This window comes from Balaenoptera acutorostrata, chromosome 1 (genome assembly GCF_949987535.1).
Source record: "Balaenoptera acutorostrata chromosome 1, mBalAcu1.1, whole genome shotgun sequence".
Taxonomy (NCBI): Eukaryota; Metazoa; Chordata; class Mammalia; order Artiodactyla; family Balaenopteridae; genus Balaenoptera; species Balaenoptera acutorostrata.
In genome coordinates this window covers 12,341,544-12,367,489 of record NC_080064.1, presented here as the reverse complement: position 1 = coordinate 12,367,489, position 25,946 = coordinate 12,341,544, and the positions used below count along the sequence as shown (strand labels likewise).

The 25,946-nt window shown below is 43.0% G+C and overlaps 1 long non-coding RNA gene and 1 pseudogene across 1 annotated transcript in view; one reads left to right on the top strand and one right to left on the bottom strand.

The window, feature by feature from the left end:
* Nucleotides 1-696: 696 nt before the first annotated feature.
* The window catches only part of LOC130708860 (uncharacterized), a 32,975-nt gene continuing 7,725 nt past the window's right edge, over nt 697-25,946 (bottom strand). The window contains exons 2-4 of the long non-coding RNA XR_009009284.1: nt 17,641-17,743; nt 5,246-5,369; nt 697-1,064 (exon numbers count right to left, since the gene is read on the bottom strand). This is a non-coding gene — a long non-coding RNA (uncharacterized LOC130708860). The remainder of the gene's footprint in view (nt 1,065-5,245; nt 5,370-17,640; nt 17,744-25,946) is intronic.
* On the top strand, nt 15,212-16,054 carry LOC103010661 (dehydrodolichyl diphosphate synthase complex subunit NUS1-like; annotated as a pseudogene).

Sequence of the window (25,946 nt, the reverse complement as noted above, 5' to 3'; positions counted from 1 at the left end):
TTTAATTTCTTTTTAAAATCCTTTGTGAGTATGTGAATAACAAATTGACAATAAAATCTCCGTTGTGCCTTACAGTATCATTTGAAATCCTGAGTTATTTTCCTGATTTCAAGGGACATATTTAAATATGAATCTTGGCATTGTTAATCTTAACTTTGCGACTCGAATCAACAAAGCCAGGAAATTCAACAGTAATGCTGCTGAATTTGTCTTCTGGACTTGCTTTGTGTACAAGGTATTTTTGTTTAACTTTTTTTTTTTTTTTCCACAGTAGCCTGAGTTCATAATTTAGCCAGGCTTTTCTGGCTCAAGTTTTTTGGTGTCACAGCTACAGTAGTTTTTTTTTTTCTTCTTCTTCTTCTTCTTACTAAGTTTAATTATAGGCGGTTATCTGTTTCAGTAATAGGGGGCTAAGCTGTAATGATAGGATGGAAATGTAAAAAATATATTTGTTGTTGAGGGAACAGATCAGGATTTGATGGCTTCCAGATGAAAGAAGTGTCTGAGGAGTGGATGTAGATTCCAAATTTTATTTCAGTTCCGGTATGACTAAAAGCACTGCATAGAGTTTTGATTTTTTATACCCAAGATTTCTGTAAAGCAGAATACTGTACATTCTTTTGGTTGTGAGAGTTTATGAAACATTTTTTTTCTTTTTTAAATTTAATTTTTATTTTATATTGGGGTATAGTTGATTTACTGAAATGCATATTTTTTAATTATTTATTTTTGGCTGTGCTGGGTCTTCGTTGCTGCACACGGGCTTTCTCTAGTTGCAGCGAGTGGGGGCTAGTCTTCGTTGTGGTGCGCAGGCTTCTCATTGCGGTGGCTTCTCTTATTGCGGTGCACGGGCTCTAGGCACGCAGGCTTCAGTAGTTGCAGCACGTGGGCTCAGTAGTTGTGGCTCCTGGGCTCTAGAGCGCAGGCTCAATAGTTGTGGCGCACAGGCTTACTTGCTCCGGGGCATGTGGGATCTTCCCAGACCAGGGCTTGGACCAGGGCTTGAACCCGTGTCCCCTACATTAGCAGGTGGATTCTTAACCACTGCGCCACCAGGGAGGTCCCTGAAATGTGTTATTTTTAAATGCTGTTACTTTTTGCCTACACAACCAAAATTAAATAGTATGAAACTATTAGTTTTATTGGGAAATTAGAATATGGTATCCTAATAATGCAAACAAAATATCATGCCCCTAATTAGCCAAGCAGTTGAAATTCAGAGAATGATTGCACTTCTTTCACTTTGTACAGACATAGAAGTATTTGTTTAAACAATTCTAATTCGAATTTTTTTAATTTATAAAACGAGTACTTATTTCATATCTTTAGCTATTACATTTAACACAAAAGCACATCCTTTTTTACACAAAAATGTTTGCAATTCGTATTTTTTTTTGCACTAATCCCATTCATTTTATTTTATTTATTTATTTTTGGCTGCATTGGGTCTTCGTTGTTGAGTCTTAGTTGCTACACGTGGGCTTTCTCTAGTTGCGGCGAGCGGGGGCTACTCTTCGTTGTGGTGCGCGGGCTTCTCATTGTCGTGGCTTCTCTTGTTGCAGAGCTCGGGCTCTAGGCACGCAGGCTCAGTAGTTGTGGCTCGTGGGCTCTAGAGCTCAGGCTCAGTAGTTGTGGCGCACGGGCTTAGCTGCTCTGGGGCATGTGGGATCTTCCCGGACCAGGGCTCAAACCCGTGTCGCCTGCATTTGCAGGCGGATTCTCAACCACTGTGCCACCAGGGAAGTCCTGCAATTTGTATATTCTTAAGAGTAGGTAGTGTCTATGTATGTACTATATGATTCCAACTGTGTCCTAGAAAAGGCAAAACTACGAAGACAGTAAAAAGATTAGTGGTTGCCAAGGGTTAGTGGGGAGGGATGAATGAATAGGCAGAGCACAGGGGCTTTTTAGGGCAGTGATACAATAGTGGATATGTGTCATTATATGTTTGTCAAAACCCATAGACTTACAATACCAAGAATGAACCCTAATGTAAACTGTGGACTTTGGGTGATGATGTGTCAATGTACGCTCATCAAATGTAACAAATTTACTGCTCTGATGTGGGATGTTGGTAGTTGGAGAGGCTGTGTGTGTTCAGGGCACGGGGTATATAGGAACTCTGTACTTTTCGCTCTATTTTGCTGCGAACCTAAAACTGCTCTAAAAAATAGTTAACTTAAAAAGTGATATCACTTAAAAAAAAAAAGTAGGTAGTGTCTTGCACTGTTCACTTCTCCCTTATGACCAATGCCATACATTTGCAAAACAGTCGAACAGAAATTCAGGAATAACTCTCCTCCCCATTCTCCCCTTCTCCTATTGTTGGCCTCAAAACATTTTCCAACTTTTCATAGTCTCATGATCTGCCTCAGGAGTGAAAATACTTTTGTATATATAGTCCTGGGTCTCTTCACTTTGTCAAAGCAGGCAGGACTAGTGAATTACAGGATTACCAATCCATTGTTCCTTTAGTTTTTCTTTCGTATTCTAAAACAGGTTTTGAATTAATTTGTAGCAGTTTGTGTTCCCTGAAAGAAATTAGGTGTTAACCAAAACCTTTAATTATACCCAGATCCTTAAGACAGCTGGTGTAGAATTGAAGTGGTATGCGCTAGGCCCCTTTGGCTCATGCCTTTGATTTTATTTTTTGGCATTTGGTGAAGCTTGTGTGCAACTTTTCTAAACAACATATAGAAATATTGAATATCTCTATTCATTGTTCCAGGAAAGGATAGCTTTTCATGTCAAACTCTGGCATAGAATCAAATTTAAAACAATAATAACCTTTTCCTAGAAAAGATAAATGATCTTCTTTAAAGACTTTAGTAATATGAGAAGTTTTTCAAAATATTTTTGGCCGTAGTTAAGCACTCCCACATGCTGTAATAGTCTCTTCCCTTCTGAGGCAAAACTGAGAAGTTCAGCACTTCAGAAGTACTGGAGTTCAAAGAACAAATCCTTGCAGCCCACAGTATATTTTTTAGAAAAATAGAAATATATCTCTACAAATTAAAAATACTCCTGAACAACCCAACATTTGTTTGTCCTGCCAGAGTATATATGGTCATCCCTAAAACAAGATAATTGTGCAGATTATATGAAACCTGTAGGCTTATCATTTTGGCATCACAGTTTAAATGGCCTAGTTAGACAATACATCAAAAAGACTTCTAAAATCAGGGTCTTCACTCAACAAATAATTTTTGAGTATCACCCTTGTGCCAGATCCTATTCTAAATACTTAAGATACATTGCTGAATCAAATAAATACCTGTTCTCATGAAGTTTATTGTGGGGGAGAGGGGAAGAAGAGGCAATAAATATAATAAAAAGGAAATTAAATAATAGCAGTAAGATGGTGAAATATAAAGATAAGAGAGAGGAAGCATGTGTTGTCATTTGAAATGGGGCAACCAGGGTAGGCCTCAAGAAAATACTGAGACTTGAAGGAGCTAAGGGAGCAAACTATGGATATCTAGGGAAGAGGTTCCAGGGAGAGGGAACAGCAAGTCCAAAGACCCTGAGGTAGAAGCATGACTGGCACATGAAAAACAGCAAGGTAAACCAGTGTGGCTGAAACAGAATGAGCAAGGGAGAGAGTATAAGATATGATGGATGTCAAAGAGGTAAAGGGAGTGAGAGGCAGATCTATACTACTTGGTAGGCCATAGCAGGAACGCTTTGGCTTTTAACTGGTGAGGTGTTGCATGATATGACTTAGGTTTTGAGAAGTATTGAGAATAAGAGATCAAGGATAGGGGCTTCCCTGGTGGCGCAGTGGTTAAGAGTCCGCCTGCCAATGAAGGGGACATTTGTTCGAGCCCTGGTCCGGGAAGATCCCACATGCCGCGGAGCAACTAAGGCCGTGCGCCACAACTACTGAGCCCACGCACCTAGAGCCCCTGCTCCGCAACAAGAGAAGCCACCGCAATGAGAATCCCTCGCACCGCAACGAAGAGTAGCCCCCGCTCACCGCAACTAGAGGAAGCCCATGCACAGGAACGAAGACCCAGTGCAGTCAAAGATAAAATAAATAAATTTAAAAAAATAAAAAAGATCAAGGATAGAAGCAGGAACCTAGAAAGGAGGCTCTTTCAGTAACCCAAATGAAAAATAAGAGCGCTTTAATGACTAAGGGATCCTGGATATATTTTGAAGGTAAATCCAAGAGGACTTTTTGATGGATTGAATACAGAGTTCATAAAAGGAGGAGTCAAGGATGAGCCTGAGGTTTTTCACCTGGGCAACTAGAAAGATCAAGTTGCAATCATCTGAAATAGGAAACACTAGACAGAACAATTATCCAGGGGAATATTAAGAGTTCAGTTTTGGACATGTTCAATTTGAGATATTTATTAAATATTCAAATGGAGACATTAGGTAGGCTGTTGGATATGAGTCTAGTTCAGGATGAAGTTCTGAAGATATGTTTTACATATATATATATAGAATGCATAATCGTGTGTGTGTGTGTATTTGGGAGTTGTCAGCATATAAATGGCATTTATAGTCTGAAACTGAATGACATCACCAAGAGAGTAAGTGTAGATACAGAAGGAAAGAGAACCAGGAAAGCCCTGAGGCATTTCTCACTTAAGAGGTCTCAGAAGAAAGGAACTTGCAGAGCAACTGAGTAGGAACAAACCAGTTAGGCAGGAGGAAAACCAAGAGATGAGTAGTGTCATGGAATTCAGGTGAAGAAAATATCTGAAGGAGGAGGAAGTGATCAACTGTGGAATGCTGCTGAGAGGTTAAGGTGAGGCCTGAGAATTGACTCTTGGAGCAACATGGAGGTCACTGGTGATCTTGGCAAGAGCAGTTCTAATGGAGCAGAGGGGACAAAAGCTTGATTGGACTGGGTTGAAGAAAAAAAATGAGTATATGAAGTCTGACCTTTGGAAAAGTACTACAGTGGACTTGGAGAGAAAGATGCCAGGGAGTATGATGATATAAAGTACTGTCAAGTTTCAAAAACTTCCTGGATCCGTGCAAGAATCAGAAACTCAAAACCTTTAGGCTTTTGGAAGAATTATTACACTCTCAAGATATGGCCTGCTGCTAGCCTTGTATCTGTTCCATAATGATCTGAATAATACACGATTTCTTTGGGAAAGAATACGATCTTATAAAATCTGAAAATTCTGAACTTGGAATTTGGTCAGTACTTAGAAGAATTTGGTTAGCAGGACGAAGAATCTAGCAGAGAGATTTTCCTGGAATTTATACAAGTATTGGTGCTCACCAGTGGTCTGATTCAGCCAGCCAGTCACGCAGTGCTTAGGGATGCAACAAGGCAGACTTCACCCTGCTTTCTCAAGTGTACACTTCAATAATTGTTGATGACCGTGCAACGTCTGTTGGACTTCCTGTAAAAGTATTAGAACAATGACAACAAACTGACTCCATCACAAGAATGGTAATGCCCTAGAAGTTAAGTGCCCAGAAGTTTCCTTTTAACAGGTTTTCTCCACCTGTCATATTGGAGCCTGCTGTAGTTCCCCCAATGAAGAACAGTTAACTAGTTTTGCTACATGCTTTATTTGAAAATGTGTTTATCATCCTGGGCTCAAGCTCCACCTTCAGAATCTTGTGTTCTGATAAATACAAACATTAAAATTTTTACCTTCAACTGTATTACTTTATCATTCCTTATTGGAGCTTGTGATAAAATATAAAGTATTATGTATATTTTATCCTGAAACATTTATGCTTAATAATTGTTGAAACAGTTTCTACTTATGAAGCCTAGCTCATTATGTAGTGTATACTTTCTAATTACTCTCTTGTACTAGCACAGACTATATACTTCCATCAATTCATACTGATTTGTACTGGTAAGTGATTCATTCAGGGGTTAAGGGGAGACTGTCTCCCCAGAATGGAATATCAGAATTCCAGGGATTCTGATATGTCTGCTTTGTAGGACTTTTCTCATACCTTCTGAGAATCCCTGATGTGGAACTTAAAATATAACTGAGGAACAAAAGACCACTTCCTTAACAAACCAGTTAGTTGACTTGAGATGTATTTCTGATGGTATGAGTGCATCAATTGCTGGTGTGGAGGATATGTCATGAAAAATTGACTTCCTTGGAAGGTCCAAGAATACTATTGTTTAAAAAAAAGATATCTTGGGCTTCCCTGGTGGCGCAGTGGTTGAGAGTCTGCCTGCTAATGCAGGGGACACGGGTTCGAGCCCTGGTCTGGGAAGATCCCACATGCCGCGGAGCGGCTGGGCCCGTGAGCCACAATTGCTGAGCCTGCGTGTCTGGAGCCTGCGCTCCGCAACAAGAGGGGCCGCGATGGTGAGAGGCCCGCGCACCGTGATGAAGAGTGGCCCCCACTTGCCACAACTAGAGAAAGCCCTAGCACAGAAACGAAGACCCAACATAGCAATCAATCAATCAATCAATTAATCAATAAAAAATAAATAAATAAAATAAAAATAAAAAATAAAAAAAAAAATTAAAAAAAAAAAAGATATCTCATTTCTTACTTTGAAAAAGCGTAGCATCCATTGTATTGGAGAAATTGAAACTATATGAGCAAATATTATGCTGGATGTTTCTAACCAATGGTTACAGCTCTCCCTTTTGGAGAAATATAAAAACAGTTTTGGTTTTTTTTTGTTACAAGTTCTCTGAATATTCAAACTTACTTATCTTCATGTGAAACATTCCTAGTTCATTTATTCTGCATACGTTCCATAAATACTTATTTGACTTATAAATTAAAGAATGGGAGCAGTTTGCTGTGAGAAAAGAGAAGAAAAATGGAGTGGTCACTGGTAAGGGGAAAGTGGCTGGGGGAAATAGGATTGAGAGAAGTTTGTTTTTATTTTATTTATTCTTTTTCTTTTTGGCCTCACTGCACGGCTTGCAGATCTTAGTTCCCCAACCAGGGATTGAACCCATGCCCTCGGCAGTGAAAGTGTGGAGTCCTAACCACTGGACTGCCAGGGAATTCCCGAGAAGTTTGTTTTTAAGGGGGAAGAAATTACAATACTTTTTTTTTAAACTTATTTCATTTATTTATTTTATTTATTTTTGGCTGCGTCGAGTCTTAGTTGCAGCATGCGGGATCTTTCATTGCGGCGCGCGGGCTTCTCTCTAGTTGTGGCATGCAGGTTTTTTCTCTGTCTAGTTGTGGCGCACGGGTTCCAGAGCACGTGGGCTCTGTAGTTTGCGACACTAGGGCTCTCTAGTTGAGGCACATGAGCTCAGTAGTTGTGGCACTCGGGCTTAGTTGCCCAGCGGTATGTGGGATCTTCGTTCCCTGACTAGGGATCGAACCCACTTTTCTCCTTTGGAAGGCGGATTCTCAACCACTGGACCACCAGGGAAGTCCCAAGGAATTGACTTTAGCTGGGAGTATAAAATAGTTGATCTAGTGGAAGACCAGAAGCTGGAATGTATGGGAGCAAATGCTGGTGAGCAAGTCTATACAAGAAATGCCACTACTGTACTAAGAGACAGAGTCGAGATAAGTAAGTTTTCTTTTTTTTTTTTTAATAAATTTATTTATTTTATTTATTTATTTTTGGCTGTGTTGGGTCTTTGTTGCTGGGCACGGGCTTTCTCTAGTTGTGGTGAGCGGGGGCTACTCTCCATTGCGGTGCACGGGCTTCTCATTGCAGTGGCTTCTCTTGTTGCAGAGCACAGGCTCTAGGCACACGGGCTTCAGCAGCCGTGGCACGTGGGCTCAGCAGCTGTGGCACGCGGGCTCTAGAGCACAGGCTCAGCAGCTGTGGTGCACGGGCTTAGTTGCTCCGTGGCATGTGGGGTCTTCCCAGACCAGGGCTCGAATCCGTGTCCCCTGCATTGGCAGGCGGATTCTTAACCACTGCACCACCAAGGAAGCCCAAGTAAGTTTTCCATGCTCCGTTTTTCCAACTGAGGATGGGAACAGTCAAAAGGTTTTGGATTTACTTTCTGTGGTCTTGGGCAAATCACAAACGTTTTTTGCAGGCTCTTGGTGTGTTTTATTTTCCACTGAATGGTCATTATCTAAAAGAGTGTCTGTACCCAATAATTTTATTCTGAATGTACACATTGCCTTCCTTAAAATAATCTCAACATTCAAAATATCCTGGGCAAGCATGTGGGTAGTGAGAAAAGGCATAAAAAAGATTCAAAAGAGCAACAAAGAAAGGAGGACAATAGCAGCTGTTTATGTTAAAATTTGAGTTCAAAGTGATATTCCTAAAAGAAAGCCAGTAAAAATTCACTCCAAGTAAACCTTATTAGCAGCTGTGTCTACATTCTGCATGTCAGCTGCTTTCTAATCTATTATCAATGGAGAATCTTCATTAAAAAAAAATAAAAATAAATAAAAACAATAAAAGAGTGGCAAACAGTAGCCATTCAATAAATATTCATTGAATTAATTTTTGGAAATCAATCTATTAAAGAACTGTACTATGTATGCCATACCTACCCCACAGGGTTGTTCTGAAGACCCAATGAAATGAGAGAGTGGATGTAAAAGTACTTTATAATCTGAGAAATGCTATTGAAATCCAAGGTATTATGTTAGAAAGAGTTGGAGTAAAGTCCACTGAGTTTTTGATTCCTTAAATGAGAAATACAATATAAATATGGAAACAGAGTCATTGTTAAGTTGGATTTTTTTTCCTTTGAGGGATATACCAAGACCTAAAGATTCTGTCAACTGGTTTGAAATTCAAAGGTGGAATACAACCTTTGTATTTGAATTTGTAAAATAGGATTTGATCCTATAAACCATGTAACATTACAGAACTGACAAAAATATACAAAGGCCAGAAAACCAAAACCATCTAAGTCAATTAGCTTTATGCAATGTCATAAATTAAGTTCCAAGTTATATTTACAATACTGGGCACATGAGTGGTATAATACCTCTCTTTTTCTTTTCTTTCTGCCTGTCTTTGTTTTATTTTCTGGTAATTTATAATTTCCAAAGTAAATACAGTATTGGAGTTGTGGATTTAATTTTCTAGGTAAAAGAAAAAAGGTTTAAACATAATGATATTTCTGCTGAGGATTTCTTAACATACTCCAAGTACACCAGACTATTTTCATGATAATTCTGTATGGTCTTCCCACGTTATAGGACTGATTTGGAACAGAGTTGTGACTGAAAAAAAAAAAAAAATCCCGTTCAGTTCATTTCCATTTTCTTATCATTCCAGGGACTAAAGTAAGTAATACACTTAATTGCTAGAGTTTGAAAGCAATTTCCTATATGCTGAAGTTTTATTCCTAGGTGAAGCCCTAATCTTTGGTCCTGATGGAATACCTGCAAGGAGAGTGAATCAGCTCATGCCATCCTTTTCAATTTCTCATCATTATCTCTGGTGATTAGATATTACATAATTAACCAAGGTCATACAAGAGGATTCAGTGGAGCACTTTAGGATTAAATTTAGGAATTAGACATTAGGAACTCATTGGGATTCCCATAAGTGTTTTTAAGTATTGCAGTATTGGGATGCTTAATTAGGCTACCAGCCTAGTTCCTGCTGTTACCCAGCACCAGGCCTTTTAGGATTACTTAGAAAAAAATGCTCAGTTCTCAGAAAATCTCAGAAGTCAAGCTCAGGCTGAGGAAAATATTTGCTGAGTAATACAATTCAGTCCCCTTCCTTGTAAAGTCAGAAGTGTCATATGTGTTTTTCTAATCAGCCCCACCAGATTTCTTCCAGGCATGATTATGTGTCATGAAAGTAACCATTCTGCCTCTGAGAATTTATGCATTCTTGGGGAAATTTCTCTACACCATCTGATGTGATAGTCTGCCTATACAGGTTCCTGTGGCCCAGGTCTGGGTCACGTTGAAAGACTGTGCCACCTGGTCTTAACCTACTTTTTCTTCCCCTGACACCTCAGTAAACAACAACAGTGGTGACATCCACAAAATATATCTGCCCTCACACTAACACCAGTCCATCTTGCATCTTGCACAGGGCACCTTTTAATCTGAAGGCTCTTACAGCCCACTGCAAGTATTAATGATACTTCATAAATACCTCATAGATACTAGGCTGTAAGCCTCACTAGACACATTTTATGATTAGACATCCCCCAAATGAAGAGATGGAACCCCTTCTTCAGCCCACTCAGAACAAGGACAAATCTGGGTCACGAGCACAGCTCCACTCGCCTACTTAAAACTGTCCCTAGGGCTCGAGGAGAACTAATTTCCTCTCCATGTTCCCCCAATACTCAGAAAATAGATTTTTTTAAAATGTGTGGGTGCTTTTCTCTGAAATGCCTACCTTTGTATCGCTGCCGATTTGGCTTTTGTTCTTTCAATTCCAGCTAGATGTGGGGATTTTCTGAGCTTGAACTCACCTTTGGCAATTTGTCCAAAAAAAAAAAAAAAATTGAAAATGTCTTACATTTGCACTAGTATGTATGCATGTCATCATCAAAAGCAATTCAGGCCCTTTTTGACCTGCTTTCTTTTTTCCTTTTTTTTTTTTTTTAAAGTCGGGACAATGTACTCTATTTTGGTTATTTCTTGGATAAGAGGTTGCACTCTGGAGTCACCTTAACCAGTGCTGCCCTCCCCAGGTTACAGATGCAGCCGCCCCTACTGAAACCTAGGTTAGGCCTGCGGGTGAGAAGGAGCAGATATGCAAGTAAAAGGACCAAGCAGACATTGTCATGATAAACTGAGAAGCTTTTGCTTTTATGTGACGGTGTAGTGAAAAGAACACTAACAGGGCACCGCTGAGTTCTCATTTAAGCCACTGGCGGACTGTGTGATCTCAGGCCTGTCATTTCTTTGTGCCTCAGTTCCCTACCAATAGAATGGGAACAACTGGTCAGTGCAGGAGTCAGCCAACATTTCCTGTAAAAGAGCTTGGTGGGTCATTTTGTCATTGTGGCAACTCTGTCGTTGTAGCTTAAAAGCAGCCATAGACAAAATGTATGCAAATGAGGGTGGAGGTGTTCTGAAAAAACTTTATTTTATGGACACTGAATTTTGAATTTCATATAATATTCACGTCATGAAGCATTATTCTTCTTTTAGTTTTTGTTAACCATTTTAAAATGTAGAAACCATTTTTTAGCTCTCAGGCCGCAGAAAAAAAACAGGCAGGGACTTCCCTGGTGGCGCAGTGGTTAAGAATCCGCCTGCCAATGCAGGGGACACGGGTTCGAGCCCTGCTCCGGGAAGATCCCACATGCCGTAGAGCAACTAAGCCCGTGCGTCACAACTACTGAACCTGCGCTCTAGAGCCCATAAGCCGCAACTACTGACCCCACGTGCCGCAACTACTGACACCCGTGCACCTAGAGCCTGTGCCCCGCAACAAGAGAAGCCACCGCAATGAGAAGCCCTCACACGACAACGAAGAGTAGCTCCGCTCGCCACAACTAGAGAAAGCCCACGCACAGCAATGAAGAACCAACGCAGCCTAATTAATTAATTAATTAATTAAATTTAAAAAACAAAACAAGCAGTGAGCCAGATATGGCCCAGGGCTGAAGTTTGCCAACTTCTGGACTAGGTCATCTCAGAGAGCCCTTCCAATACAATCTTTTACAGTTTAAAAAGTTGACTTAGCTATAGTTCCTTTTCATTTCCTTTTCTTGAAGGATGGCCTAGTACATGCTTATTTCTTGTGACATGAGGGATGTTAGAAGACACCTTGTCCCCAAAACGATGTCTGCCAACTTCACACTGGTCAGCCTCAAATACTAGCAATTCTACTTCTAGAACTGCACTGACCAAGACTGTCCAAGCTACAAGTCGAATTGAGTACTTGAAATATGGCTAGTCCAAACTGAGATGTCCTTAAGTGTAATACGCACACCAGATTCTGAAGACTTAGAATTTAAACTGTCTCATTAATATTTTATATTGATCGTTTTAAAAATATTTTTGATATATTGAATTAAATTAAATATATTAATTTAATCTGTCCCTTTTTATTTATAAAATGTAGCTACTAGAAAATTTAACATACGTGGCTGACATATTTCTACTGAACAGCGCTGCTCCAGAAGGTTACCTGTTTCATTGATTTAAGATTTGTTTCACATTCAAATGCAATATTCTTGCATTTGCAGTAATACATTTAACTATCATCATCATTGTGTGGGTCTGGAAATGGAAGGTGGGGAGTCAAGATACAACTGAAAACATAAAGTTGGGGTGAGGCAGAAGTAAGCTTCTCCCCACACATCCGCTTTTTAAAGTCCTGACCCTAATATCTTGGAGTTCACATGACAGTCTTCTTTAAGGAACAAGCACTCATCTGGAGGTCAGGATAAATGGGTCTCAGCCTAACCTGTAGCTCACTAGGTAAAGGGTAAGGCATTTCACTAAGTTTCCTCATCTACAATATGAGAATAAAAACGATCCTCTGTACCCCACAGAACTAGGAACACATGTGAGAGTTTGTGAACTCTACGATATCCCGACAGTGTCCAGAAAGCAAGTAGCAATGACAGGTAGCTGCCTCTAGCCTCCCACTGACTAGCAGGCTGTACTCTTCCTTCAACTGCAGTGCTGCTGCTGCTGCTGCCCTAAAATCCCCACAACCTGATTGGCAGTTACAGACCAAGGATCCACCCTTCCTTGAATGACAGCTAATCCAAGCCTGCCAACTTTAGTTGTCCCAAGTCACATTCGCTGACTTATTAAACCATACCTGTCAGTTCCAAGGAGTGCCTCAAGGGGTTAAACCCTCACGCCTCACCCAGCTGAAAAATTGCCACCATTCCTTGCAGTGGTAATTCAAATACGCAATGCTTATTCCCGCCTCAGGACGTTCTCTTTGCTGTCTCTTCATCTAGATTTGCACACACAAGTCTCCTTGACATCAATCAGATCTCAGCTAGCACTTCCTTAGGCCCTTTGTGACCATCAAGAACACTCCCACACCATTGCCCTATATCTTTCCCTTATGTTTTTGTTTTTTGTGCTTATTTCTATCTGCGATCTCTTGTTTGTTTTTGCCTACCTCTCCCACTGAAATGTAAGCTCCAGTGCCTAGAAGAAAGTCTGGCAATAAGCACTCAGTAAAGTGAATCTCTCCAGCCTTCTCCTTCCCGACTTAGCCACCTCCCAGAGTATCCCTGCCCCAGCCAGACCAATCTCAGTGCTATCCCAATGAGTGTTTGTGCCTTACGTGGGTCCAGGGCCTCTTCTGGGTGCCCAGTGACTACTTCTATCACCATACAATGCGTTTTTTAATTTATTTTTTATTTTTTAATTTTTTGGCCACACCACACGGCTTGCGGGATCCTAGTTCCCCGACCAGGGACCTAAACAGGGCCCTCAGCAATGAGAGCTTGGAGTCCTAACCACTGGACTGCCAGGGAATTCCCATATTGTGTTTTTTTTAATTATCAATTTGTCAAATGCTATATCAGAACAGTTAGGAAAAACAAAATATAGTCTAAGTAGTTCAAATAGAAGTGAATTTTATGTAGGCAACTGATAGCAAAAGGGTTGAGAGGCCTGGAGGAGCAAATGGAGGAAGGAGCCCAGAAGCCCACTCTTGTCATGATGCTGATGGACCATCCTTGGGTCAGGTTTCCACATACTCCAGTGGATCACTGCCCTGGATCAAAGAACAGCCTACCCTGTTGTCCACAGAACGAACCAGTTTGAAGAGGAAGTCACTCACCTGACACCAAGATGATATTTCAGAATTTCTTCAGGACTAAAATACTGATTTATGTTTGTATCTGCCCCACAGATGCACTCAGTAAATGGTTGTTGAATTGAATTCCAACCTTGGATAATATCATCCATTGCCACTTGCTACAAATGTATTTTTCTCTTCCCTTTCCCCTTTCCAATCCAACAAACCCCTCCAGCTTCACCTCAAGATTCACCTCCAAGAATGCACCCTTGGCTTCCCTGGTGGTGCAGTGGTTGAGAATCCGCCTGCCAATGCAGGGGACATGGGTTTGATCCCTGGTCCCGGGAGACCCCACATGCCACGGAGCAACTAAGCCCATGTGCCACAACTACTGAGCCTGTGCTCTAGAGCCAGCAAGCCACAACTACTGAGCCTGTGAGCCACAACTACTGAGCCCGCATGACACAACTACTGAAGCCCACACGCCAAGAGCCCGCACTCTGCAGCAAGAGAAGCCACCACAGTGAGAAGCCTGCTCACCACAACGAAGACCCAATGCAGCCAAAAATAAATAAATTAATTAATTAAATTAAAAAAAAAAAAAAAGAATGCACCCCTCTCCAGCTCCCACTGGTCTCTGAGATCGTATAGCATTTTCTTCATTGTCACTCATTTTGGCCTTTTTTCTACAACATGTTCATGTTCTTCACGTCTTATCTCCCTAGTTAGATTGTATGCTTCTAGAGGCAGGAACTCTTCCATGTAGACCTTTACAGTTGGAAGAGATCTTAGTGTTTATCTGGTCCAACCTCTCACCTAATGTCTGAATCCCCGACATCTCTGGCAACTTCTGATTCGGTTTCTTGAAGACCTCCAGTTCCCGGGCTTTTCTTACCTGAAGAAGTCTGGCTCAGTGTAAGAATATAAGAAGATGCTAAATACAAAGTTGCTGCTGAATTCATGCTACTTCTGCCTTACGACTGAGTCAGTCCTTGGATGGGTGCGGGATGCAAAAGGGGGAGAACACTGAGGAATGAACAACTTTTTAGCTAAAAATGTTGGAGAATGTTTCTAGCAAGCGTTCGTCTAGGCTATAATTCACGTGTTGTGATTCAGCTCTTGCCCAGTGGTATTAGGGTAAGTGAACTACAAAATTTACTCTCAAAAATCTCTTTTTTTCTTGCTTAGGAAAGACTATGGAGAGTAATCTTTTGGGATGACGTTCATCCAGAGGTTAGACGGACATCTTACCCATCTGGCTAACATTTGGTAGGAGCTTTAAAGTTTACAAAGCCCTTTCCAATACTTCGGCTCATTAGAACTGTTTGACGGAGGCAGCATTATCCTAACTTTATAAAGGAGGAAACTGGGACTCAAATTAAGCCCTTAGGCTGGCAGAGCCAGTGTGCAAACTCAGGTCTGCGTGGTTCAAACAGTCTGGCGTTGGAGGGAGCTAGCGGCGGGGGCGAGGTGAAGTGCTGGCAGCAGAAAGGGGTTCAGAAAAAAAAGTGTATAAAAAGGGGTTCGGGGGCGGGGGGCGGGGAACGCGGGGCGATGGCCGGATAAGAAGCGGTCTGGCCGCGGGTGTGGGAGGGGGAGGGAAGGACGCCCGGGCGCCACGAGAGTATGACGGGGCTACAGGCTCTGCTCGGCCTGCACCGCACGCTCACCTCCCGGCTCCGCTTGCGGTTCGGCACCTGGAACTGGACCTGGCGGAGCTGCTGCTGCGCCGCCTCCGCCGCGGTCCTAGCGCCGCTCGGCTTCGCGCTCCGCCAGCCCCCGGCTGTCGGCGGGAACAGCCTTGACCACAGGCATCCGCGCAGGGGGCCCGCCCCGGTCGCCGCCCACCCGCGGCTGCAATGGCACGAGGACGCCCGTTCCTTGAAGAAGCTGCCTGTGCACGTAGACTTGGTGATCACCGAGGAGCAGGAGCCCAGCTTCTCCGACATCGCAAGCCTCGTGGTGTGATGTATGGCAATGGGCACTTCTTACATTAGCGTCTACGACCACAAAGGAATTTTCAAAAGAAATAACTCCGGATTGATGGATGAAATTTTAAAACAACAGCAGGAACTTCTGGACATAGATGGTTCCAAATACTCACCAGAATTTGCAAATCGTAATGACGAAGATTGCCATTCGGCAGTGAAGGTGCTGTCCCCAGAAGATGAAAAAGCAGATATTGTGAGAGCTGCTCAAGACTTTTGCCAGTTAGTAGCCCAGCAGCAAAAGAAATCCACAGATTTGGATGTAGATATATCAGACCGTTTACTTAGTTCGAATGGTGCCCGTGGTCCTGATTTAGTACTGAAGTGTGGTCCTGAGGACAGCACACTAGGCTTTCTGCCCCAGCACATCAGCCTGACAGAGATTGTCTCTTTGCCTTCCCACCTCAACTTCAGTTATGAGGACTTTTTCTCTGCCCTTCGTCAATATGCAGCCTGTGAACAGCATCTGGGAAAGTAGTGATCCTTGGTTGTGATAGAGACAGAATAAAGGGACAAATTTAGGTAATTAAATAGTCAATCCCACTAGGGGATTGTAAGTAAAGAAAAAAGTATGGGAGACCCTCCCTAAGTTAATGATCACTCAAGAAAGCAGGTTTACTTATCCACGAAACCAAGCAGGCTTGCTTAGCAACAAAACCATGCAACAGAAGCACGAGACATGCCCCAAAACAATAAAACAATGGTGGCATGAGACCCACATCCTGCCCAGTGAGCTCAGTAAGTTAATGACCCCTAGGACATGCTCTCTGCACACATAAAAAACAATAATTTATGGAAAGGTGACATTTCAAAGTGAAAGACCCTCATTATACTAAGACCTAAAATAATTTTTCCGTAGTGCCATGACAGCCCTAGCTTGACCATGTAGGGACAAGAAAACTCCCTTGCCCAACCTGGAGAAGGAGCTAATGATGGAAGCATGACATCTACCCAAGAATGAGGCAGAAGATGGTCTTTTCCTCCTCCCCACTTTTCCTTTGATTATAAAAGTGTAGCCCACTAAGTTCTCCCGGGCACCACCCTCTTGCTTGCCCACTTGTAAGCCTCATAGCATCCTATTCTAATAAATCACTTCTTATCTATCACTTTGCCTCTCACTGAATTCTTTCTGTGCTGAGACATAAAGGACCAGAGCTCTTCAGAGCCCCCCAAAAGGACACCTAACAGTTTCAGCTGTGTAATTTGATTTCAGGCTTTTGGAGAAAAGGACTCAAGTGACTCATGTTGACAAAGCACCTCTGAAACCCTGTACACACCTAGTTCATAATCCTCATAATTTATCAACAGACACAAAAAAAGTGTCTCACTTGAGACTAAGAGCACGTGTGAGTGAGTATGTGTGGGTGTGTGCATGCATGCATGTATGGAAATAAACTTATAAATGGGGGAAGTATTGGAGAAGAAAATATGTGGACTTGCACTTTTGAGCAAAGAGCAGCAATGTTTTAGGAGCTGAAATTTCAGATTTAAAGGCTTCAACCCCAACTACTTCCCTGTTTTTGTGGGGAGAGAAGGAGGTGATTAAAGCTGTTTTGTTGTTGTTTGGGGGGGAAGGGGAATAATTTTTGTTCAGTCTTTCCTAGTGATCCAACTTTAATTTTTAAGAATAATATATCAGGGACTTCCCTGGTGGCGCAGTGGTTAAGAATCTGCCTGCCAGTGTGGGGGACACGCGTTCGAGCCCTGTTCCGGGAAGATCCCTCATGCTGCGGAGCAACTAAGCACGTGAGCCACAACTTCTGAGCCTGCGCTCTAGAGCCCGCAAGCCACAACTACTGAAGCCCGTGCGCCTAGAGGCCGTGCTCCACAACAAGAGAAGCCACCACAATGAGAAGCCCGCGCACTGCAATGAAGAGTAGCCCCCACTCACCACAACTAGACAAAGCCCGCACGCAACGAAGACCCAACCAAAAATAAATAAATAAATAAATAAATTTTTAAAAAAGAATAATATATCGACTTATTAAATGGAAGCATTCTGAGTTTGAGGGATCGCCAGAGGAATGGAGTTCTGTGTTGCTCACATGTTAAAAGTTTGCTCACCTTTGGAGCGGAGGGAATACCTCTTTTCAGACATCTGTCCATTTTCATCTCTTCACTGCTGCCAAACAATATGACTCGAAAGTGTTGCTCTGTTGTCTGTGTTCTGAAGATAATTTGAAAAAGAACTCTTACAACATCGAAATGCAGTATTTTAAAAAATTTAAAAATTGCATGAAGCAGTCAAAAAAAGGTGAAAAGCTTGTAATCTTAAAAGTAAAGGTGGAAAGTTTCCTGAATAAGGAAAGAAAGTTTTGATTTCCTTTTGTTTGGTGGGCCTTGTGCTCTGTAATACCCAAAGTTGGTTTACAAAATATTTCCATTAACTATGTTTATTTAAAATAAGTATTTGAGGGAGGTTACCAAGGCAGTTCTTTTCCTCAAAAGTCACCTGTTCTGGGCTTCCCTGGTGGCGCAGTCGTTGAGAATCTGCCTGCCAATGCAGGGGACACGGGTTCGAGCCCTGGTCTGGGAAGATCCCACGTGCCGCGGAGCAACTAGGCCCGTGAGCCACAGCTGCTGAGCCTACACGTCTGGAGCCTGTGCTCCGCAACAAAAGAGGCCGCAATAGTGAGAGGCCCGCGCACCGCGATGAAGAGTGGCCCCCGCTTGCCACAACTAGAGAAAAGCCCTCGCACAGAAACAAAGACCCAACACAGCCATAAATAAATAAATAAATAAATTAATTAATTAATTAAAAAAAAAAAGTCACCTGTTCCTCCTTGGAATAGAACATTTAGGGCCATGTGGATACCCACGATTTTTACTCAGTAAATCCTGATGGTGACTTTGCATAAAAAGATCTTTAAGTAAGATTGAGGTCTGTGTAGGCAATAAAATATTACCAAAGTCTACAAAAGTAATTTAATTTTGCATGTTCACGGATTCTGTTGTTTTTTAAATGAATAAATGATTTTTTGATAGGTGTTTAATATTTCTTCCCTCATTGCGGCTTGCAGGATCTTAGTTCCCTGACCAGGGATCGAACCTAGGCCCACTGCAGTGAAAGTGCCAAGTCCTAACCACTGGATCACCAGGGAACTCCCCCCAAAAGTGTACATTTAGAATGGAGTAGTTTAGGGAATTCCCTGGCGGTTAGGAACTAAGATCCCGAAAGCTGGGCGACCAGCCAAAAAAAAAAAAAAAAAAAAAAAAATAGAATGGAGTAGTTTAAATATTAGATCTCAGAGTATGAAAAATAACAAAGAAGCAAGGTCTGGAATAGCTTGTCAAATTCTGAATATATGAAGAATAAATGTTTTGACTTTGGATTACCAAGCCCCATTTATGATTTTAAAAATACACTTGGGGGCTTCCCTGGTGGTGCAGTGGTTGAGAGTCCGCCTGCCAATGCAGGGGACACGGGTTCGAGTCCTGGTCTGGGAGAACCCCACATGCCACGGAGCAACTGGGCCGTGAGCCACAACTACTGAGCCTGCGCATCTGGAGCCTGTGCTCCGCAACAAGAGAGGCCGCGATAGTGAGAGGCCCGCGCACCGCGATGAAGGGTGGCCCCCGCTTGCCGCAACTAGAGAAAGCCCTCGCACAGAAACGAGGACCCAACGCAGCCATAAATTAATTAATTAATTAATTAATTAATTAATTAATTTAAACAAAAAGAAAAGATGACTACTATCTTTAAAAAAAAAAAAATACACTTGGGCTTACCCTGGTGGCACAGTGGTTAAGAATCTGCCTGCCAGTGCAGGGGGACATGGGTTCCAGCCCTGGTCAGAGAAGATCCCACATGCCGCGGAGCAACTAAGCCTGTGAGCCACAACTACTGAGCCCGTGTGCCACACACTGAAGCCCGTGCACCTAGAGCCCGTGCTCCTCAACAGGAGAAGCCACCACAATGAGAAGTCCTCGGACCACAACGAAGAGTAGCCCCTGCTCACCGCAACTAGAGAAAGTCCGCGCGCAGCAAGACCCAACACAGCCAAAAATAAATAAACAAAATAAATAAATTTATTTTAAAAAAATACACTTGAAATAAAATGATTACACTAAAAGTCTAGTGTTCTGTCTGTTTTCAATAAAGTAGACAATTGTTCATCTAAAAACACCTGCCACTCTAAGTAGAGTTCATTTTTGTGCAAAGGCTGAATTTGGCCCTAGAGAAAGGATCAGGGGACTTCTCTGCTGGCGCAGTGGTTAAGAATCCGCCTGCCAATGCAGGGGACACAGGTTTGATTCCTGGTCCAGGAAGATCCCACATGCCGCAGAGCAACTAAGCCCGTGCGCCACAACTACTGAGCCTGTGCTCTAGAGCCCACGAGCCACAACTACTGAGCCCGCATGCCACAACTACTGAAGCCCGCGTACCTAGAGCCCATGCTCCGCAACAAGAGAAACCACCGCGATGAGAGGCCGCACACCGCAACAAAGAGTAGCCCCCGCTCACAGCAACTAGAGAAAGCCTGAGCACAGCAACCAAGACCCAACGCAGCCAAAAATAAATAAAATTAAAAAAAAAACTAATCAAAAGATATCTTAAAACAGACGTTCTCAACTCTGGCTGCACATGAGAATCACCTGAGGAGCTTTTTAAAAATCCTCGGGCCACATGCCCTCTGGGAGTGGTTCCCAGGCACAGCCTCATCCCTAACGTTTGCAGGACCTGGAACTAGAGTACCACTGGAGATTCATATACCTGAGTCTAAATACTTAAAATTCAAGCAAACAAACTGTTAAGTCAAATATTTTTCTATTCTCCCATCTTGACAAATACGTCATAACAGCTTGGAAGTCCAGGTTCAAATGTACAGTTCTTAGACTCTTTGGAGTTCCAAACTAGAGGTGACAGCTGGAGGAGAGTCGGCTCTTGGCCTGCAGCCTTTCCCCCTTTCTCCTCTTCCCACCTCTACTGCTCTTCCACACCTAGAGCCTCATGCACACAGGTGTGGGCACCCCAGCCTCCGCGTCTAGGAGCCAGTCATGCTTCCTACAAAAAGAGCCCTGGACTTCCCTGGTGGGCGCAGTGGTTAAGAATCAGCCTGCCAACGCGCCACAACTACTGAAGCCTGCACGCCTAGAGCCCGTGCTCCACAACAAGAGAAGCCACCGCAATGAGAAGCCCGCGCACCGCAATGAAGAATAGCCCCCGCTCCCCACAACTAGAGAAGCCTGTGCGCAGCAACGAAGACCCAATGCAGCCAAAAAATAAATTAAAAATATTTTAAAAAGAAAAGAAAAGGAAGAACCCTCTGGAGAGATCATCTGTGACATTCTTTAAAAGAAAAAACATAAAAAAGAGCCCTTGACCGCTCCTCTGGCTTAGGGGCCCACACACCAGCAAGACAGTCAATATTCAGAAGAATGGACTCAGGAAGAGTCCGGGGAAGGCCTGGGGAGTTGACTCAGAGTATAGGGGCCAGAAATTCCAGAGTCCCCAGTCCCTGGAACAAGGTGGAGAGGTTGGGCCACGGGCTTTGGGTGGGCTCATCCCCTGGGCTCTGGGGACTTGCCACTAAGCATGGTCTTCTAAAGCAGAGCCCAGGGCAGGGGTTCCTCCTACACTGGTCTTAGGGCAGAACTATTTGAGCACCTGTCCTCTTTTTGTTGTTAACTTTTGATGGATGTTCATACATACAGATAGGAAAGTACACAAGTTGTAGGTATACAGCTTGATGAATTTTCACAAATATATTGATCAAGGATGTATGCATTTATCATAAAAATTATGTTTTATTTTATATTAAAAAATTTTTTTTAGGTAAGAAGTGGATTTATTTAGAGAGATACACATCCCATAGACAGAATTCAGTCCATCTCAAAAGGCGAGAACAGCCTTGGGAAAAACACACTCCACAGACAGAGTTTGGGCCATCTCAGAAGGGGAGAGGCCAAAAATTATTTTTTAAAAGGGAGTAACAATAAAAAGAAAAGAATATTGAACACAAAATTTATTTATTTATTTATTGGCCACGCTGCAGCTTGTGGGAATTAGTTCCCTGATCAGGGATTGGACCCAGGGCCCCAGCAGCGGAAAGGCACAGTCCTAACCACTGGACTGCCAGAGAATTCCCTGAACACAAAATTTAGAATAGTGGTTTCCTCTGGTGGGGACTCAGGGGATGGGACAGAGAAAGACACATTATCAGTAATGTTCTAATTCCTAAATTGAGCAGCAAGTTCACAGTTTATTATGCTTCTTGATACATGTTTTCTTTTGTACATCCTAAAATCAACTCAAAGTCCTGCAGTCTGGGGGCATTCTGCTTAAAGACAAATTAACGCTGCATATTTCAAATGCTCCTGGGAGCATTCCTGTAATTGATCATCTTGACTCATCCGGAAACAAAACAACTCTCTATGAAGAAAGGAAAAAGGAAAGCACAGGAAACATTGTAAGACAATTCAATGTAAGGTTATTTTTTATCTTTTTTTAACTGATTACAAATATGCATGACATAATACATAAAATTTAAGCACTATATAAACCCAAAGGAAGAGAAGTAAAATCTCCCTAAAATGCTCTTTTCTGCAGAGTCAAGACCATCAACAACATGGTGTGTATTCCTCAACCTTTTCTATAAGTAGTAACATTATTGATTTTTGCAAAAATGGGATCATTTTAGAGAAACTCTTCTGAACCTTGCTTTTTCACTTAGCGATAGTCTCTTGAACAGCCTATTCCCTCATAATGTCCTTCAGAGAGAAGGGCAGATGGATTTCCCCACAAATCCCCACCCCACTCATCTCCCTAAATCCAGCTCAAATATCACCTCCCTGAATTCACAGGGGGCCAGGGGCCAGGGACACCATTGATCTACTAATCTATCCTGGGAAATATCATGCCCTAGGGAATTTAGTCTCTTATCACTAAATCCAACTGTGTGTGTGTATGGGGTGGGTAGCCTCATTTATGTGAACATAAATGAGTTCTTATAAATGAGGATATCATATACCCATTCATTTAACCAAAATTTATGGAGTGCCTACCATGTGCCAGTCAGGGGTGAAGTGGACAGAGATCTCTGTCTTGTGGCACTCTTATTCTAAAGGGGGCATTCAGCAAATCAGGAAACAAATGAGACTTTTTTTTTTTTTTTTGGCCATCCCGGGGACTTGCAGGATCCTAGTTCCCTGACCAGGGATCGAACCTGAGTCCCCTGTATTGGGAGCGCAGAGTCTTAACCACTGGACCACCAGGAAAGTCCCTCATGTTTTTTTGTTTGTTTGTTTGTTTGTTTTGCCAATAAGACTATTTCTGATGGAGGTAAGTGTGGAGATGAAAACCAGGTGTGTGATGTGACAGAGAACGGCCATTCAGGGGGAGGCACCAAACATTCTTTACTGTGGCTGATATTCCCAGGCAGGAGTGAAAGAAGATATCCATCAGACAACTATGAACTTGTGTCCCATTACCTGGCCATGCAGCCTGTGGCCTCCTGTGCGTGAATATTTTTATAATTCCCATCATCTTGTGACTAGCATAATTGTATTGTGATATATGTGTGTTTTAAAAGAGTTTGTTTAGGACTTCCCTGGTGGCACAGTGGTTAAGAATCCACCTGCCAATGCAGGGGACACGGTTTGATCCCTGGTCCAGGAGGATCCCACATGCTGCGGAGCAATTAAGCCCATGCGCCACAACTACTGAAGCCCAAGCACTTTAGGGCCTGCATGCCGCAACTACTGAGCCTGTGCTCTAGAGCCCGCGAGCCACAGCTACTGAGCCCGTGTGCCACAACTACTGAAGCCCGCGCACCTATAGCCCGTGCTCCGCAACAAGAGAAGCCACCACAATGAGAAGCCTGTGCACCGCAACGAAGAGTAGTCCCCGCTCACCACAACTACAGAAAGTCTGCACGCAGCAATGAAGACCCAAGGCAGCCAAAAATAAAATAAAAATATTTTAAAAAGTTTGTTTAATGTAAACATTTAGAACGTACTATAATTTTTGTAAACCTATTTCAGCATCCCTTCATTGGGTAATGAACTGGGAGCCACCCAGAATGCAAGCATTCTAGGGCCCTCTTGGTCTCTACAGAACCCTAAATTGCAGGTACTTATCTCTTTTGAACTTGTAATTATACATTGTCAGGTCCTTGAAGGCAAGAAGTATTCCTAACATTCTATCCACAGCTGAGTTAATATTTGTCTGGGAGATCATTATCAAAGAGAGGTTGGGAATTTGCTGGTGGTCCAGTGGTTAGGACTCCACGCTTCCACTGCAGGGGGCCCGGGTCAGTGATAAATGGAATATTTAAACAAAGGATTCACAGTCATCAATGATTGCAGCCCTCCAATGTGAGCCGGTGAGCCCTGAGGAAGCTCAGGGCTGAAAAGAATACATGTGGGACTTCCCTGGTGGTGCAGTGGTTAAGAATCTGCCTGCCAGTGCAGGGGACACGGTTCGATCTCTGGTCTGGGAAGACCCCACATGCTGTGGAGCAACTAAGCCTGTGCGCCACAACACCTAAGCCTGCGCTCTAGAGCCCACGAGCCACAACTGCTGAGCCCATGCACCACAACTACTGAAGCCCTAGCACCTGAAGCCTGTACTCTGCAACAAGAGAAGCCACAGCAATGAGAAGCCACCCGTGCAACGCAACAAAGAGTAGCCCCTGCTCGCCCCAACTAGAGAAACCCTGCAAACAGCAGCAAGACCCAACACAGCCAAAAATAAACAAACAAACAAACAAACAAATAAATAAGTAAAATAAAAAATAAAAACCCTTCCCCCAAAAGCCATCGGGGAGCTTGGGTCTTTAAAAAAATTAAAAATTAGATTAAAAAAAAAGAATACCTGCCATCTAGCAGCCATCAGACTGCAGCCCTGTGGAAACTCAGGATGTGAAAACATGGGATACGGGCCCCGAATAGCTGAGGTGCATATCAAAGGAATGATTTCATTGAGCCCAGACTCTTGCACGTCCCCATACATAGAAAACCGCTAAATTCCTTAACTTGAGATATCTGGTTTTCTTTAATTAACAATAATCTTTTGCTATTCAGACTACCTGCTTTTTGTTATAAAACTTCTTTATAACCTGGCTCTCCCCGTCACCTCCTTGGAGCAGTTTCTCAGAGCTATCTGAAATGCTGTCTCCCGGGGTAGAGTTCTCATTTTGCCTCAAATAAAACAACTTGGAACTCTCACATTGTGCTTTTTTTTTTTGTCAACAGTTACGGCGACCACGAAGGGACCCAGAGTGGACTTCTCTCCTTCACCTGAACTCTACGAGGAACTGGAGCCTTGGTACCAGCAGAGGCCCCTTGCACTCGTCTGCCTCCTTGGAGAGAGCAGATGAATTTGGGTAAGTCTCTCCTGGTTCTCGGATCTCCTGTGTTGGTTGATGATCCTGAGTTTTATTTGGTGGTGTATAGAAGGTAACTGCTCCCGATCAGTTGAAAGATACTGTGTGGGGGGAGGGGGGCGGGGCTTGGTTGAAAGATACCAGACAAATACCCACCCAGGTGAAAGATACTGGGGGCGCCTGGTTGAAAGATACCAGGGTTTGCTCAGTTGTAGGAGACTGAGTGGTCTTGGCTGAGTGGTTAGGTAAGAGGTTGATCTGACGCTTTTCCTCAATTCAGCTGTCTTAATAGAATTTGTTGGGATAAAAGTGAAGATATTACATGAGAGTGTTGCTCCAAAGAAAAGGGACAAGACTCCTCCCGGCCAGTTATGGCTTTCTCAGGAGACTGATAAATTTACAGGAGTGGTGGAGGCAAAGGCCTCATACCGTGCAGTGGTCACACAGGGAAACACACTCATTAATCAAAACACTTACTCGTCCAGGGGTCACAGATAAAAATTGGCCATTCAGTGATCTGAGCACCCACGGTAGTCTTAGACCACCGAAGGGAAAAACTGAGACACATAAGGGGGCTGAAACGACTCTAGGGTTATGCCTAGAGGAGTTAAGCTCACAAGCAGCACACTGGCCGCCACACAATTTCACTAGTAAATTTTATCCCTGACAAATTCAACTTAAAAAGGGAACTAGGGGCTTCCCTGGTGGCGCAGTGGTTGAGAATCTGCCTGCTAATGCAGGGGACACGGGTTCGAGCCCTGGTCTGGGAAGATCCCACATGCCACGGAGCAGCTGGGCCCGTGAGCCACAATTGCTGAGCCTGCGCGTCTGGAGCCTGTGCCCCGCGACGGGAGGGGCCGCGATAGAGAAAGGCCCGCGCACCGCGATGAAGAGTGGCCCCCGCTTGCCGCAACTGGAGAAAGCCCTCGCACGAACCGAAGACCCAACACAGCCAAAAATAAATAAATAAATAAATAAATAAATAAATAAATAAATAAATAAATAAATAAAGTGAGCCAGGACACAGCTACCTGGTAACAACGC